The 14,592-nt window shown below is 41.0% G+C and overlaps 1 protein-coding gene across 8 annotated transcripts in view; it reads right to left on the bottom strand.

Annotated features, from left to right (window-relative positions):
* Nucleotides 1-14,592, bottom strand: part of PIAS2 (protein inhibitor of activated STAT 2) — a 109,378-nt gene that overhangs the window by 52,339 nt on the left and 42,447 nt on the right. The window lies entirely within an intron of this gene.

Raw genomic sequence — 14,592 nt, 5'->3', positions numbered from 1 at the left:
GCAGAGGTTGCAGTGAGCCAAGATTGCACCACTGCACTCCAGCCTGGGCAACAAGAGTGAAACTCCATCTCAAAAAAAAAAAAAAAAAAAAAAATACTAATGCACAGTAAAAATATAACAAAACCCTTCACTATTACATTTCATTCTTAACTATAATATTATCTAATGAAAGGAAGTCAAAATGCTCCCCAGGAGAACTCTATTCAAGAATTAAATGCTTTTTATTTTTCTTTGTTGTATTTTGCTTTTGGTGCTCTGTATTTAATTACACAAAACACCCATATAAGAAAATTTTGAATGTCAAAACTTTTAAGTTTTGAAGATTCCTAATTTGCATATGAAAGTCTGCCCAGTTAAAAAATATTGCTTAATGAAGTCATCCTTATGTATATTATTACCTGAAATGTATTTATGACTTCACAAAAACCTGTAATAGGTTAATAATGAATTATTCAATAATGTTCTAGTGTCCATTAAAGCAAACAAACAAGTTAATATATATAGAGGCCTCAAGTCTTTTGCTTCCTAACAATTGCAACATCACACAAGTAAAGGCAAAATGGGGCCGGGCACAGTGGCTCACACCTGTAATCCCAGCACTTTGGGAGGCCGAGGCAGGCGGATCACTTGAGGTCAAGTGTTCAAGACCAGCCTGGCCAACATGGTGAAACCCCATCTCTACTAAAAACACAAAAATTAGCCAGGCATGGTGGCATGTGTCTGTAATCCCAGCTACTCCAGAGGCTGAGGCAGGAGAATCGCTTGAACCTAGGAGGTGGAGGTTGCAGTGAGCTGAGATCGCACCATTGCACTACAGCGATAGTCTTCAAAAAAAAAAAAAAAAAAAAAGGCAAATGGTCCTTGTATATAACACTGTCCAGTTTTCCTGCTACACGAAGATAAAAAAGATGCCAGTTGGATATCCAATGTCAGAGAGGTTCAACCACAAGTCACATCAAGTCAGAAAAATATTAATTCCCTAGCTAAAATATTCTTTTAAGCACAGTTTATTATAGCAATTATTCTCCTAGAAATCATGTCACAAAACGGTTCATATTTTTTCAGAACACTTTAAAAAGGAGGGAAGACGGAGATGCCATTTATGATGAAGGCCAAAAAGTAAAATAAAACTTTGGATTATAAACATAATTATGGAGCATCAAACACAGAAACGTAAGTAAGCCTCTCCATTTATCCAGTTCCTATTCACTCCTCAACCCTTTTTTTCTTGTTCGGACTCCACTTTTCACTCTCTATCTGTGGCTAAGGTCACCAATGACCTCTTAACTGCCAAATGTAATAACGTGTATTTTGAGATTACAAGTAAACATGCTGTATTTTAGTCTTAATTAATTAATGACATGAGCATCCAGTCTCTTGAGCCAGAAACCTCAAAAGGTCTAATGTAAGTACAAATGGAGAACTAAAAGAAGACAGTGCAAAATGAGGCATTAAAAAAGAAAACTACTTGCAGAAATAATGAATCAATAATTCTACCTTTGATGGAGGGGAAAAAAGGATTTACAAATCAAACTCCATGTAAAATAATACAAAGAAAACTACCTAGTAACATCATAGTCAAACTACTGATTATGTCTGATTAATCTTGAAAGCAACAAGAGAAAAAAGAAACAAGGGAACAATATAATTCAAGGCCAACTTCTCATCCGAAGCAATATAGGCCAGAAGGTATCTTTAAAGTGGTGAAAGAACAAACTCAACTGAAAATTCAATACCCTTCAAAAGCAGGGTGGAAGAATAACTTTTCAGATAAATAGAAGACATACGAATTTGTTGACAGCAGACATGCATTACAAGAAATGTAAAACAAAATCACCAGGATTATTTAAAAACATATAAATTCAAAACTGGATCTCTGGGAATGAAAATCATACAGTAAATAAGTGTAAATGTAAAACAGTATGCTGTATTTTCTTCTTGTAATTTCCTTCAAAAAACTGTTGACAGCTAAAGTGATAGCATTGAAAGGCAGGATTTCTAACACAGGGAGGAAATATGAGAACAGCAAAAAGAATGGAGGGGGTAGATAAAGGAAATTATCTCCTCCACAGTTGTGTTTCCTGCTTTTATCTGATAAACCTGATTAACTAAATCTCTCTAAAGACCAATCCACTCTTCGCGTGCCAAAAGCAGCAGGTATCTACACCTGTAAAGTTGGGCACAAGACCCTCTGTGAATTCACCAGGATAAACGCCAATATTTGAGGCTATGTCTGAATGACTGGAGTCAACCTACCCTGAAGTTTCCAAAAACCATGAACCTTAACATTTGAAACGAGAATGGTTCCACAGTCATTTTGTACATGTATGTTCAACATGTACTTTTATGTCAAACTGTACTTACATGTTGCACATATGCAACATATATGTACAATTTCTAGAACTGGCAGCTTAATGTTAGTCTGTGTCATAAAAGACATATTCTTGGTGTGCCTTTTATTTTTCTGACATATCTCTGACTTTACCTATATTTGTTGTCAAATTTTCAATCCAGATTATGATCTCAAATAACCACCCTGTATCTATAGAAAAATGGATCTGTGTCATTGCTATATACTATAACCAGACTCCAGGAACTTACAGCAACAAAAAATAGCACATATGCTAATAAAAATCTAATTTGTATTAACATTGACAGTTCTTAGATAAGTCAATTTTATGACAGAACAGCAGCCAAAAGCATACCAAACTTTCCATAAAGTAAATTTGTTAGCTAAATGGTCATTTTAACATAAACCACGAGAAAGAATGCAGGATGTAAAGTAAAGTATGCAGGTTTTGCAGTTTATTTTCTCCCCATTGTCTACAATTTGGGAATCAGAAAACCAATTCTGCAGAGATTCCATGAATGCCTTTAAGAGTAAATGAAATGAAAAAAGATCATGGCTCAAGGGCATGAATTAAACGTGGCTTTATTCAAACCTTTCCTTTTTCAATAACCCTTCATAATGTAGATTCTATTTTCCAAATATAACCACATTATCTCCCATCATGTCCTCCTTTTCATGTAAACTTGACATTCTTCCAATTGAGTAGTGGGGTCTTTATCACCCTCTCTTTGAATCTGAATGACCTTTTGTAATAGCATCAACCAACAGTGTACAGTTTAAGTGATGCTATACAGCTCCAAGGCTGAACCATAAAAATACCACACACATCTTCCTTGCTCTGTGGGGACACTCATTCTTGGAACCTAGCTCTCATGCTATAAAGAAGCCCAAATTAGACCACGTGAAGAAGCCACATACGGGTATTCCAGCCCACAGCCAAACTAAGTCCATGTCATCAGGTGGCATAGCTGCCAAACACGTCAGGGAAGATGCCTCCAAGTGATCTGAGCTTCTAGCCAAGTGCGCCTCAAGCATATGTCTTCTCAGCTAAGACCCCAGAGATCTTGGGATAAGAAACAAGCCAACCACACACTGCCTTTCCAAATTCCTGACCTAAGGAATCCATGAGCATGTCAGACACAGTAAGTTCCTCTTCAAAGGTTTAATTTCTGACTTCCTTGTTCTTTGTTCTTGAGCTCAACTTCCTTGTCCCTTCTCCTAAGCTATCTGCTCTGTAAACAACTTCTTCTGCCAGTCCCAATCTGTAAACTCACATCTCTTCCTTATTTGGAAAGAGTCCTCTTTACTCCTGGCTACCCATTCCGTAAGCTCCCCCTCCTGCCGAAACAGCTCTCCCTGCCAAAACTACCCTTCCCGCCTTTGCCGCACCCTGACATGCCCAAACGTGCCTTGTACTGTAACAGACAGCCTCTCCCTTCCTGCCTAATTAGCCATATTCAATTTTAAATGGTAGCCAATCGGGTCAGTCTAGATTGTGCGGTCTGACTCCAGCCAATGGGGAAAGGACACAGAACCACGGATTAACCGTGTTAGGGATAAAAACCCCTTCGCTCCTTTGTTTGGTGTGCTCTCGCAGCGGCCAGAAGTGCGACCAGCACCCTTCTGCAGAAGTAAATTTGCTTTGCTGAGAAATCCTTCGTTTGGTGTTTGGGTGCTTGTTTTCCCTGCTACTCCAAGCTCTTGTTTCTAACTTGGGGGCTCATCTGCGATTGCCTTACTCATCCAGGAAGAGGTCCCTGACCATCTCTCATGAGGAAACATGTCCCCCTGCCTCACTGTGGTGGCCTCACGGATGAGGGATCAAGACCTCCCCCAGCATGACGAATAAACCTGGACTCTCAGCAACGCGGGTGAAAAGGATCCTCACACACCATGGCGACCAAGTAACTCTGTGCACAAACCAAGGTAAGAAAAGTCATGGGGGCGACAAAGTATTTCCTTGGTGGTTGGGACAACTTGGAGGTTGAATGTGTGTGAATGAGATGTAAAATTAAGCACAAAGCAAGCGTGCAGTCCAGAGCTGCAGTTCCGCGGTCACCTCATACGGCTTATGGCAGATTCCTGTTGTGGGGCTTATACCGACACACCGATGCTAAGAGGGACTTAAATTCCCACGAGGGAAGCAGCCAGAGAAGGACAAAGCAAAAGGAGAGTGAAAAAGACCTCCAGTAGAGGGGGGTTAAGCCTCTAGAGAAGGGAAGGCAAGAAATCTCTAATATGAGGAGGGACTGAGCCTCAGCAAACCTCTAGAGAAGAGAAGGCAAGAAATCTCTAATACAAGGGATTAGCCACAGCAAGCCTCTAGAGAAGGGAAGGCAAGAAATCTCTAATATAAGGAGGGACTGAGCCTCAGCAAATCTCTAGAGAAGAGAAGGCAAGAAATCTCTAACATGAGGCATTGAGCCTCACATCAAACCTCCAGGATGGGAAACACCCCAAGTAAGACAGGAAATGAAAGATATAAAGCTAGTGATGATAACAACATTCCCTCTGGTAGTCCCTTAGGTCTCATGTTAACATATTGGAGGGACAGTGAAAGGACTAAACATAAGAAAAAACAACAAATGATAAAATATTGTTGTTTCATTTGGACCATAGAGCTCACCCTCAAACCCTCAGTTTTCTGGCCAAAGTTTCAGTCAAATGAGGATTGGATTTGTCAACTTCTAATAGAGTATGTCAATGACAACAGTCCCATCTCCCAGGAGGAAGTAGATTATGCCTTGTGTTGGCAGCAGGGACCCATCCTTCTTTACCCCCTAAAAGCTATAGGAAGTAAGCCAGAAATCAGTTCCTCTGAGGAAAGTAAGACCTCTACCCCAAAACAATCCACCAATGTATGAGACCCACCAGACCACCTACCTCTGGCCAAATCCCCCACCCCAAGCGGGTGCACATGACCCCCTTCACTCAATTCCTCCTCCATATACCCCTGAGTCAATGCCTGCCCCAATGCCCCGTGACCTCCCTAACCACACGTCTGAGTCTATGCCTCCTCCAGGAAGGCTCTAGCGTGAGACAGAACAGTGTAAAAAGGATATTCAGAACTCCTTTTCTCCTCCACCTCTAAGGAATCAGCCCCAACTCTTTTCCCCTTAAGGGAAGTGCCCCTTGGAGGAGAAGGAATTGGCTTCGTAAATGCTCCCTTCACTAGCTCAGAAGTTCGAAATTTAAAAAAGGAATTCAAGGCCGGGTGCAGTGGCTCAAGCCTGTAATCCCAGCACTTTGGGAGGCCGAGGCGGGCGGTTCACAACGTCAGGAGATTGAGACCCTCCTGGCTAACACGGTGAAACCCCATCTCTACTAAAAATACAAAAAAATTAGCTAGGCATGGTGGTGGGCGCCTGTAGTCCCAGCTACTCGGGAGGCTGAGGCAGAAGAATGGCAGGAACCCAGGAGGCAGAGCTTGCTGTGAGCTGAGATCGCGCCACTGCACTCCAGCCTGGGCGACAGAGCAAGGCTCCATCTCAAAAAAAAAAAAAAAAAAAAAGGAACTCAAGTCATTATTAGATGACCCATGTGAGGTAGCAGATCAAATTGATCAATTCTTAGGGCCACAGCTGTATACCTGGGCAGAGTTAATGACCAACCTGGGCATCCTCTTTTCAGGGGAAGAAAGAAGCATGATCCATAGGGTTGCTATGGTAGTCTGGGAATGTGAACATCCTCCTGGCCAAAACATTCCTGCAGCCGACCAAATATTTCCAGCCCAAGGCCCTCGATGGGACAATAACAATGCAGCTCACCAAGAGAATATGAAAGATCTCAGGGAAATGGTAATAAAAGGAATTCGGGAATCAGTACCTCGGACCCAAAATATTTCCTGAGCGTTCAATATACAACAAAGAAAGGATGAAGGACCTATGGAATTCCTAGAGAGGCTGAAAGAGCAAATGAGACAATATGCAGGCCTAGATTTAGAAAACCCTCTTGGGCACGGAATACTCAAGTTACATTTTGTTACACAAACAGTTGGCCAGATATTGCTAAGAAATTACAAAAGATAGAGAATTGGAAAGACTGGACTATAGAAGAGCTTTTAAGAGAAGCTCAAAAAGTATATGTGAGAAGAGATGAAGAAAAGCAGAAACAAAAAGGAAAAATTATGTTACCCACCCTCCAACATGGGTTCCAAAAGACAAGGCCCACCGATACTACTCTCCATTACCTAGGGACCCCACACCCCTAAACAAGGCCTACAGGGGGCCAAAGCTTACAAAGGATTTAAGTCCTCACATGCTAAACCATATAAAGGACATAGGGAGACAAGACCAGGTAACCTCAGAACAGGAAGGGAGGGAGGACAAAATACATGCTTCAAATGTGGAGGAGTAGTCATTTTAAGAGAGAATGTCCTGAATGGGAGAAGGAGAAAGAAGTCATTCCATTTAAGGGAGTCAGGAGCTCTATTCTTTTTATCTTGAATCCTACCAAAAGCCCTTGATAAACTTAGAGGTGGGACCCAAACATGAAGTTATAACCCTTTTAACAGATTCAGGAGCAGCTTTCCCTTTACATAATGTCCCTTGCTCCTCAGAAGAACTTTTTGTCTTGGGGGTGAAAGGAGAAAGGTTTGAAGCAAGAATCTTAGAAGACACAGAGGTCAAATATAAAAATTGATCAGCCCACTTTCAATTTCTGTTAATCCTTGAGGCAGGAACTAACCTATTAGGAAGAGATTTAATGCTAAAACTAGGTATAGGCCTATATGTCAGTCCAAACAGATTTCTCACCTCATTAAATCTACTTACCACTGCAAATGAAAAATATATTCATCCTGATGTATGGGCGAGAGAAGGAAATCGACGAAGACTTCAAGTCGCTCCAATACATATGAAGTTAAAATCTCCAGGGGAAATAGTAAGAAGAAAGCAATATCCAATTCCCCTAGAGGGCAGGATAGGCCTAAAACCTGTAGTCGAAGGTCTCATTCAAGATAAGTGCCTTGAACCCTGTATGTCCCCTTATAACACTCCAATATAGCCTGTAAAGAAATTAGACAGGGCATGCTGACTAGTGCAAGGCCTCAGAGCTATTAACTAAATAGTCCAGACTACCTACCCTGTTGTTCCCAACCCTTACACTATCCTTAGCAAAATACCATATGACCATCAATGGTTTACAGTGATAGACTTAAAAGACACCTCCCAGGCATGCCCCTTGGCTGAGGACAGCAGGGACATATTTGCTTTCGAATGGGAAGATCCTCATTCTCAGCGAAAGCAACAATACCAATAGATAGTCTTGCCCCAAGAGTTTACAGATTCACCTAACCTCTTTGGTCAAATCCTAGAACAGATTCTAGAACAAATTTGTAGGCCCAAAACACCTATGCTTGCTCCAATACATGGATGACCTGCTTATACCTGGTGAAGCTATAGAACAGGTGGCTGTCTTCTCCACACACCTTCTTAACCATTTACAAGAGAAGGGGTTACAAGTTTCAGAAGGAAAGCTCCGATCTGTGGAACCCAAGGTTAAATATGGGTCAGCCCCTGAGGGCCATGTCAGTTTAACCTCATGTCTCTCACGACAAGGGGACAACTTAGCATTTCTTGGAGACCTAAAGGGACGCAGTCAGTTTAAGTCATTCTGAGAGCTGACCTACCAGTCTGCCCTGATCCATCCCCAAGTGGATGTATGGTGGTATTGTGGCGGACCATTACTGCACACACTGCCAAGTAACTAGAGCAGCACTTGTGCTCTGATCCAATTGGCCATCCCTTTCACCCTAGAATTTCATCAACCAAAAAGGATAAAGACAAAGGATCGTAAAACAAGAGATAGCCCTCATGGGTCCTTTGACCCTCATGTTTATATAGATGCCACTGGAGTCCCGAGAGGAGTGCCAGATGAATTTAAGGTGCAAAATCAGATAGCGCAGGGTTTGAGTCCATACTACTCTGGTGGTTAACTGTAAATAAAAATGTAGATTGGATACATTACATCTATTACAACCAGCAATGATTTGTTAACTATATTAGACATGCTATTAAAGGGATAGCTAAACAATTGGGACCTACCTGCCAAATGGCTTCGGAAAATAGAATAGCATTAGACATGATACTAGCAGAGAAAGGTGGAGTTTGTGTCGTCACTGGAACTCAGTGTTGTACTTTTATACCTAATAATACTGCTCCCGATGGAACCATAACAACAAAAGCATTATAAGGTCTTACTGCTTTATCCAATGAACTAGCTAAAAATTCAGGAATAAATGATCCCTTACTTTTTTTTTTTTTTTTTTTTTGAGACGGAGTCTTGCTCTGTCGCCCAGGCTGGAGTGCAGTGGTGCTATCTCAACTCACTGCAAGCTCTGCCTCCCGGGTTCACGCCATTCTCCCGCCTCAGCCTCCCGAGTAGCTGGGACTACAGGTGACCGCCACCAAGCCCAGCTAATTTTTTTTTTTTTGTATTTTTAGTAGAGATGGGGTTTCACCCTGTTAGCCAGGATGGTCTTAATCTCCTGACCTCGTGATCCGCCTGCGTCAGCCTCCCAAAGTACTGTGATTATATGCGTGAGTCATAGCGCCCAGCCCCGTTCACTAATTTAATGGAAAAATGGTTCGGCAAATGGAAAGGACTTATGTCCTCAATCCTTACTTCTCTTGCCTTTGTAACAGGTGTGCTTATCCTTGTAGGATGTTATATCATACCCTGTGCCGGAAGCCTAGCACAAAGGCTTACTGAAACAGCTCTTACTAAAAACTTTTTCAATCCCCCCACCACCTTATTCAGATAAGCTCCTACTTTTAGAAACCAGGCAGAATAACACAGTCAAGAAATGTTAAAAACGTTTGAAGAGGAAGAATTATAAAAATCAAAAGAAGGGAACTGTCAGATATGGTAAGTTCCTCTTCAAAGGTTTAATTTGTAACTTCCTTGTTCTTTGTTCTCGAGATCAACTTCCTTGTCTCTTCTTCTAAGCTACCTGCTCTGTAAACAACTTCTCCCACCAGTCCCAATCTGTAACTCACATCTCTTCCTTATTTGGAAAGCGTCCTCTTCACTCCTGACCACCCATTCTGTAAACTGCCCCTCCCGCCGAAACAGCTCTTCCCACCAAAACTACCCTTCCTGCCTTTGCCACGCCCTGACGTGCCCAAACATGTCTTGTACCATAACAGACAGCCTCTCCCTTCCTACCTATTTAGCCATATTCAATTTTAAACAGTAGCCAACTGAGTCAGTGTAGATTGTGCAGTCTGACTCCAGCCAACGGGGACAGGACACAGAACCAGAGATTAACTGCGTTAGGGATAAAAACCCCTTCCCTCCTTTGTTTGGTGTGCTCTCACAGTGGCCAAAAGTGCAAGCAGCACCCTTTTGCAGAAGTAAATTTGCCTTGCTGAGAAATCCTTCCTTTGAGTGCTCATTTTCCTTGTGACTCTGAGTTCATCTTTTTTTTAATTTTATTATTACTATACTTTAAGTTTTAGGGTACATGTGCAAAACGTGCAGGTTTGTTACATATGTATACATGTGCCATGTTGGTGTGCTGTACCCATTAACTCGTTATTTAGCATTAGGTATATCTCCTAATGCTATCCCTCCCCCTTCCCCCCACCCACAACAGTCCCTGGTGTGTGATGTTCCCCTTCCTGTGTCCACGTGTTCTCACTGTTCAATTCCCACCTATGAGTGAGAACATGCGGTGTTTGGTTTTTTGTCCTTGCGATAGTTTGCTGAGAATGACGGTTTCCAGTTTCATCCATGTCTCTACAAAGGACATGAACTCATCATTTTTTATGGCTGCATAGTATTCCATGGTGTATATGTGCCACATTTTCTTAATCCAGTCTATTGTTGTTGGACATTTAGGTGGGCTCCAAGTCTTTGCTATTGTGAATAGTGCCGCTATAAACATACGTGTGCATGCGTCCTTATAGCAGCATGATTTATAATCCTTTGGGTATATACCCAGTAATGGGATGGCTGGGTCAAATGGTATTTCTAGTTCTAGATCCCTGAGGAATCGCCACATTGACTTCCACAATGTTTGAATTAGTTTACGGTCCCACCAACAGTGTAAAAGTGTTCCAATTTCTCCACATCCTCTTCAGCACCTGTTGTTTCCTGACTTTTTAATGATGGCCATTCTAACTGGTGTGAGATGGTATCTCATTGTGGTTTTCATTTGCATTTCTCTGATGGCCAGTGATGATGAGCATTTTTTCATGTGTCTTTTGGCTGCATAAATGTCTTCTTTTGAGAAGTGTCTGTTCATATCCTTCACCCACTTTTTGATGGGGTTGTTTGTTTTTTTCTTGTAAATTTGTTTGAGTTCATTGTAGATTCTGGATATTAGCCCTTTGTCAGATGAGTAGGTTGCGAAAATTTTCTCCCATTCTGTAGGTTGCCTGTTCACTCTGATGATAGCTTCTTTTGCTGTGCAGAAGCTCTTTAGTTTAATTAGATTCCATTTGTCAATTTTGGGTTTTGTTGCCATTGCTTTTGGTGTTTTAGACATGAAGTTCTTGCCCATGCCTATGTCCTGAATGGTATTGCCTAGGTTTTCTTCTAGGGTTTTTATGGTTTTAGGTCTAATATTTAAGTCTTTAATCCATCTTGAATTAATTTTTGTATAAGGTGTAAGGAAGGGATCCAGTTTCAGCTTTCTACATATGGTTAGCCAATTTTCCCAGCACCATTTATTAAATAGGGAATCCTTTTCCCATTTCTTGTTTTTGTCAGGTTTGTCAAAGATCAGATAGTGGTAGATATGTGGCATTACTTCTGAGGGCTCTTGTCTGTTCCATTGGTCTATATCTCTGTTTTGGTACCAGTACCATGCTGTTTTGGTTACTGTAGCCTTGTAGTATAGTTTGAAGTCAGGCAGCGTGATGCCTCCAGCTTTGTTCTTTTGGCTTAGGATTGACTTGGTGATGCGGGCGCTTTTTTGGTTCCATATGAACTTTAAAGTAGTTTTTTCCAATTCTGTGAAGAAAGTCATTGGTAGCTTGATGGGGATGAATCTATAAATTACCTTGGGCAGTATGGCCATTTTCATGATATTGATTCTTCCTATCCATGAGCATGGAATGTTCTTCCACTTGTTTGTATCCTCTTTTATTTCGTTGAGCAGTGGTTTGTAATTCTCCTTGAAGAGTCCTTCACATCCCTTGTAAGCTGGATTCCTAGGTATTTTATTCTCTTTGAAGCAACTGTGAATGGGAGTTCACTCATGACTTGGCTCTCTGTTCGTCTGCTATTGGTGTATAAGAATGCTTGTGATTTTTGTACATTGATTTTGTATCCTGAGACTTTGTTGAAGTTGCTTATCAGCTTGAGGAGATTTTGGGCTGAGATGATGGGGTTTTCTAGATATACAATCATGTCATCTGCAAACAAGGACAGTTTGACTTCCTCTTTTCCTAATTGAATACCCTTTATTTCCTTCTCCTGCCTAACTGCCCAGGCCAGAACTTCCAACACTATGTTGAATAGGAGTGGTGAGAGAGGGCATCCCTGTCTTGTGCCCATTTTCAAAGGGAATGCTTCCAGTTTTTGCCCATTCAGTGTGATATTGGCTGTGGATTTGTCATAGATAGTTCTTATTATTTTGAGATACGTCCCATCAACACCTAATTTATTGAGAGTTTTCAGCATGAAGGGTTGTTGAATTTTGTCAAAGGCCTTTTCTGCATGTATTGAGAAAATCATGTGGTGTTTGTCTTTGGTTCTGTTTATATGCTGGATTACATTTATTGATTTGCATATGTTGAACCAGCCTTGCATCCCAGGGATGAAGCCCACTTGATCGTGGTGGATAAGCTTTTTGATGTGCTGCTGGATTCGGTTTGCCAGTATTTTATTGAGCATTTTTGCATCAATGTTCATCATGGATATTGGTCTAAAATTCTCTTTTTTGGTTGTGTCTCTGCCAGGCTTTGGTATCAGGATGATGCTGGCCTCATAAAATGAGTTTAGGAGGATTCCCTCTTTTTCTATTGATTGGAATAGTTTCAGAAGGAATGGTACCAGCTCCTCTTTGTACCTCTGGTAGAATTCGGCTGTGACTCCATCTGGTCCTGGACTTTTTTTGGTTGGTAAGCTATTGATTATTACCTCAATTTGAAAGCCTGTTATTGGTCTATTCAGAGATTCAACTTCTTCCTGGTTTAGTCTTGGCAGGATGTATGTGTCGAGGAATTTATCCATTTCTTCTAGATTTTCTAGTTTATTTGCGTACAGGTGTTTATTCTCTGATGGTAGTTTGTATTTCTGTGGGATCAGTGGTGATATCCCCTTTATCATTTTTTATTGCGTCTATTTGATTCTTCTCTCTTTTCTTCTTTATTAGTCTTGCTAGCAGTCTATCACTTTTCTTGATCTTTTCAAAAAACCAGCTCCTGGATTCACTAATTCTTTGAAGGGCTTTTTGTATCTCTATTTCCTTCAGTTCTGCTCTGATCTTAGTTATTTCTTGCCTTCTGCTAGCTTTTGAATGTTTGCTCTTGCTTCTCTAGTTCTTTGAATTGTGATGTGATGTTAGGGTGTCAATTTTAGATCTTTCCTGCTTTCTCTTGTGGGCATTTAGTGCTATAAATTTCCCTCTACACACTGATTTGAATGTGTCCCAGAGATTCTGGTAATGTTGTGTCTTTGTTCTCATTGGTTTCAAAGAACATCTTTATTTCTGCCTTCATTTCATTATTTACCCAGTAGTCATTCAGGAGCAGGTTGTTCAGTTTCCGTGTAGTTGAGCGGTTTTGAGTGAGTTTCTTAATCCTGAGTTCTAGTTTGATTGCACTGTGGTCTGAGAGACAGTTTGTCATAATTTCTGTTCTTTTACATTTGCTGAGAGAAGTGCTTTACTTCCAACTATGTGGTCAATTTTGGAGTCGGTGTGGTGTGGTGCTGAAAAGAATGTATATTCTGTTGATTTCGGGTGGAGAGTTCTGCAGATGTCTACTAGGTCTGCTTGGTGCAGAGCTGAGTTCAATTCCTGGGTATCCTTGTTAACTTTCTGTCTCGTTGTTCTGTCTAATGTTGACAGTGGGGTGTTAAAGTCTCCCATTATCATTGTGTGGGAGTCTAAGTCTCTTTGTAGGTCACTAAGGACTTGCTTTATGAATCTGGGTGCTCCTGTACTGGGTGCATATATATTTAGGATAGTTAGCTCTTCTTGTTGAATTGATCCCTTTACCACTATGTAATGGCCTTCTTTGTCTCTTTTGATCTTTGTTGGTTTAAAGTCTGTTTTATCAGAGACTAGGATTGCAACCTCTGCCTTTTTTTGTTTTCCATTTGCTTGGTAGATCTTCCTCTATCCCTTTATTTTGAGCCAATATGTGTCTCTGCACGTGAGATGGGCTTCCTAAATACGGCACACTGATGGGTCTTGACTCTTTATCCAATTTGCCAGTCTGTGTCTTTTAACTGGAGCATTTAGTCCATTTACATTTAAAGTTAATATTGTTATGTGTGAATTTGATCCTGTCATGATGTTAGTTGGTTATTTTGCTCGTTAGTTGATGCAGTTTCTTCTTAGCCTTGATGCTCTTTACAATTTGGCATGTTTTTGCAGTGGCTGGTACCAGTTGTTCCTTTCCACGTTTAGCGTTTCCTTCAGGAGCTCTTTTAGGGCAGGCCTGGTGGTGACAAAATCTCTCAGCATTTGCTTGTCTATATTTTATTTCTCCTTCACTTATGAAGCTTAGTTTGGCTGGATATGAAATTCTGGATTGAAAATTCTTTTATTTAAGAATGTCGAATATTGGTCCCCACTCTCTTCTGGCTTGTAGAGTTTCTGCCGAGAGATCAGCTGTTAGTCTGATGGGCTTCCCTTTGTGGGTAACCCGACCTTTCTTTCTGGCTGCCCTTAACATTTTTTCCTTCATTTCAACTTTGGTGAATCTGACAATTATGTGTCTTGGAGTTGCTCTTCTTGAGGAGTATCTTTGTGGCGTTCTCTGTATTTCCTGAATTTGAATGTTGGCCTGCCTTGCTAGATTGGGGAAGTTCTCCTCGATAATATCCTGCACAGTGTTTTCCAACTTGGTTCCATTCTCCCCGTCACTTTCAGGTACACCAATCAGACGTAGGTTTGGTCTTTTCACATAGTCCCGTATTTCTTGGAGGCTTTGTTCATTTCCTTTTATTCTTTTTCCTCTAAATTTCTCTTCTCACTTCATTTCATTCATTTCGTCTTCCATCACTGATACCCTTTCTTCCAGTTGATCCCATCAGCTACTGAGGCTTCTGCATTTGTCACGTAG

This window comes from Hylobates moloch, unplaced genomic scaffold (genome assembly GCF_009828535.3).
Source record: "Hylobates moloch isolate HMO894 unplaced genomic scaffold, HMol_V3 SCAFFOLD_5, whole genome shotgun sequence".
NCBI classification, from domain to species: domain Eukaryota; kingdom Metazoa; phylum Chordata; class Mammalia; order Primates; family Hylobatidae; genus Hylobates; species Hylobates moloch.
The sequence above is the reverse complement of the archived record's forward strand: the minus strand, read 5'-3'. Positions and strand labels throughout refer to the sequence as shown.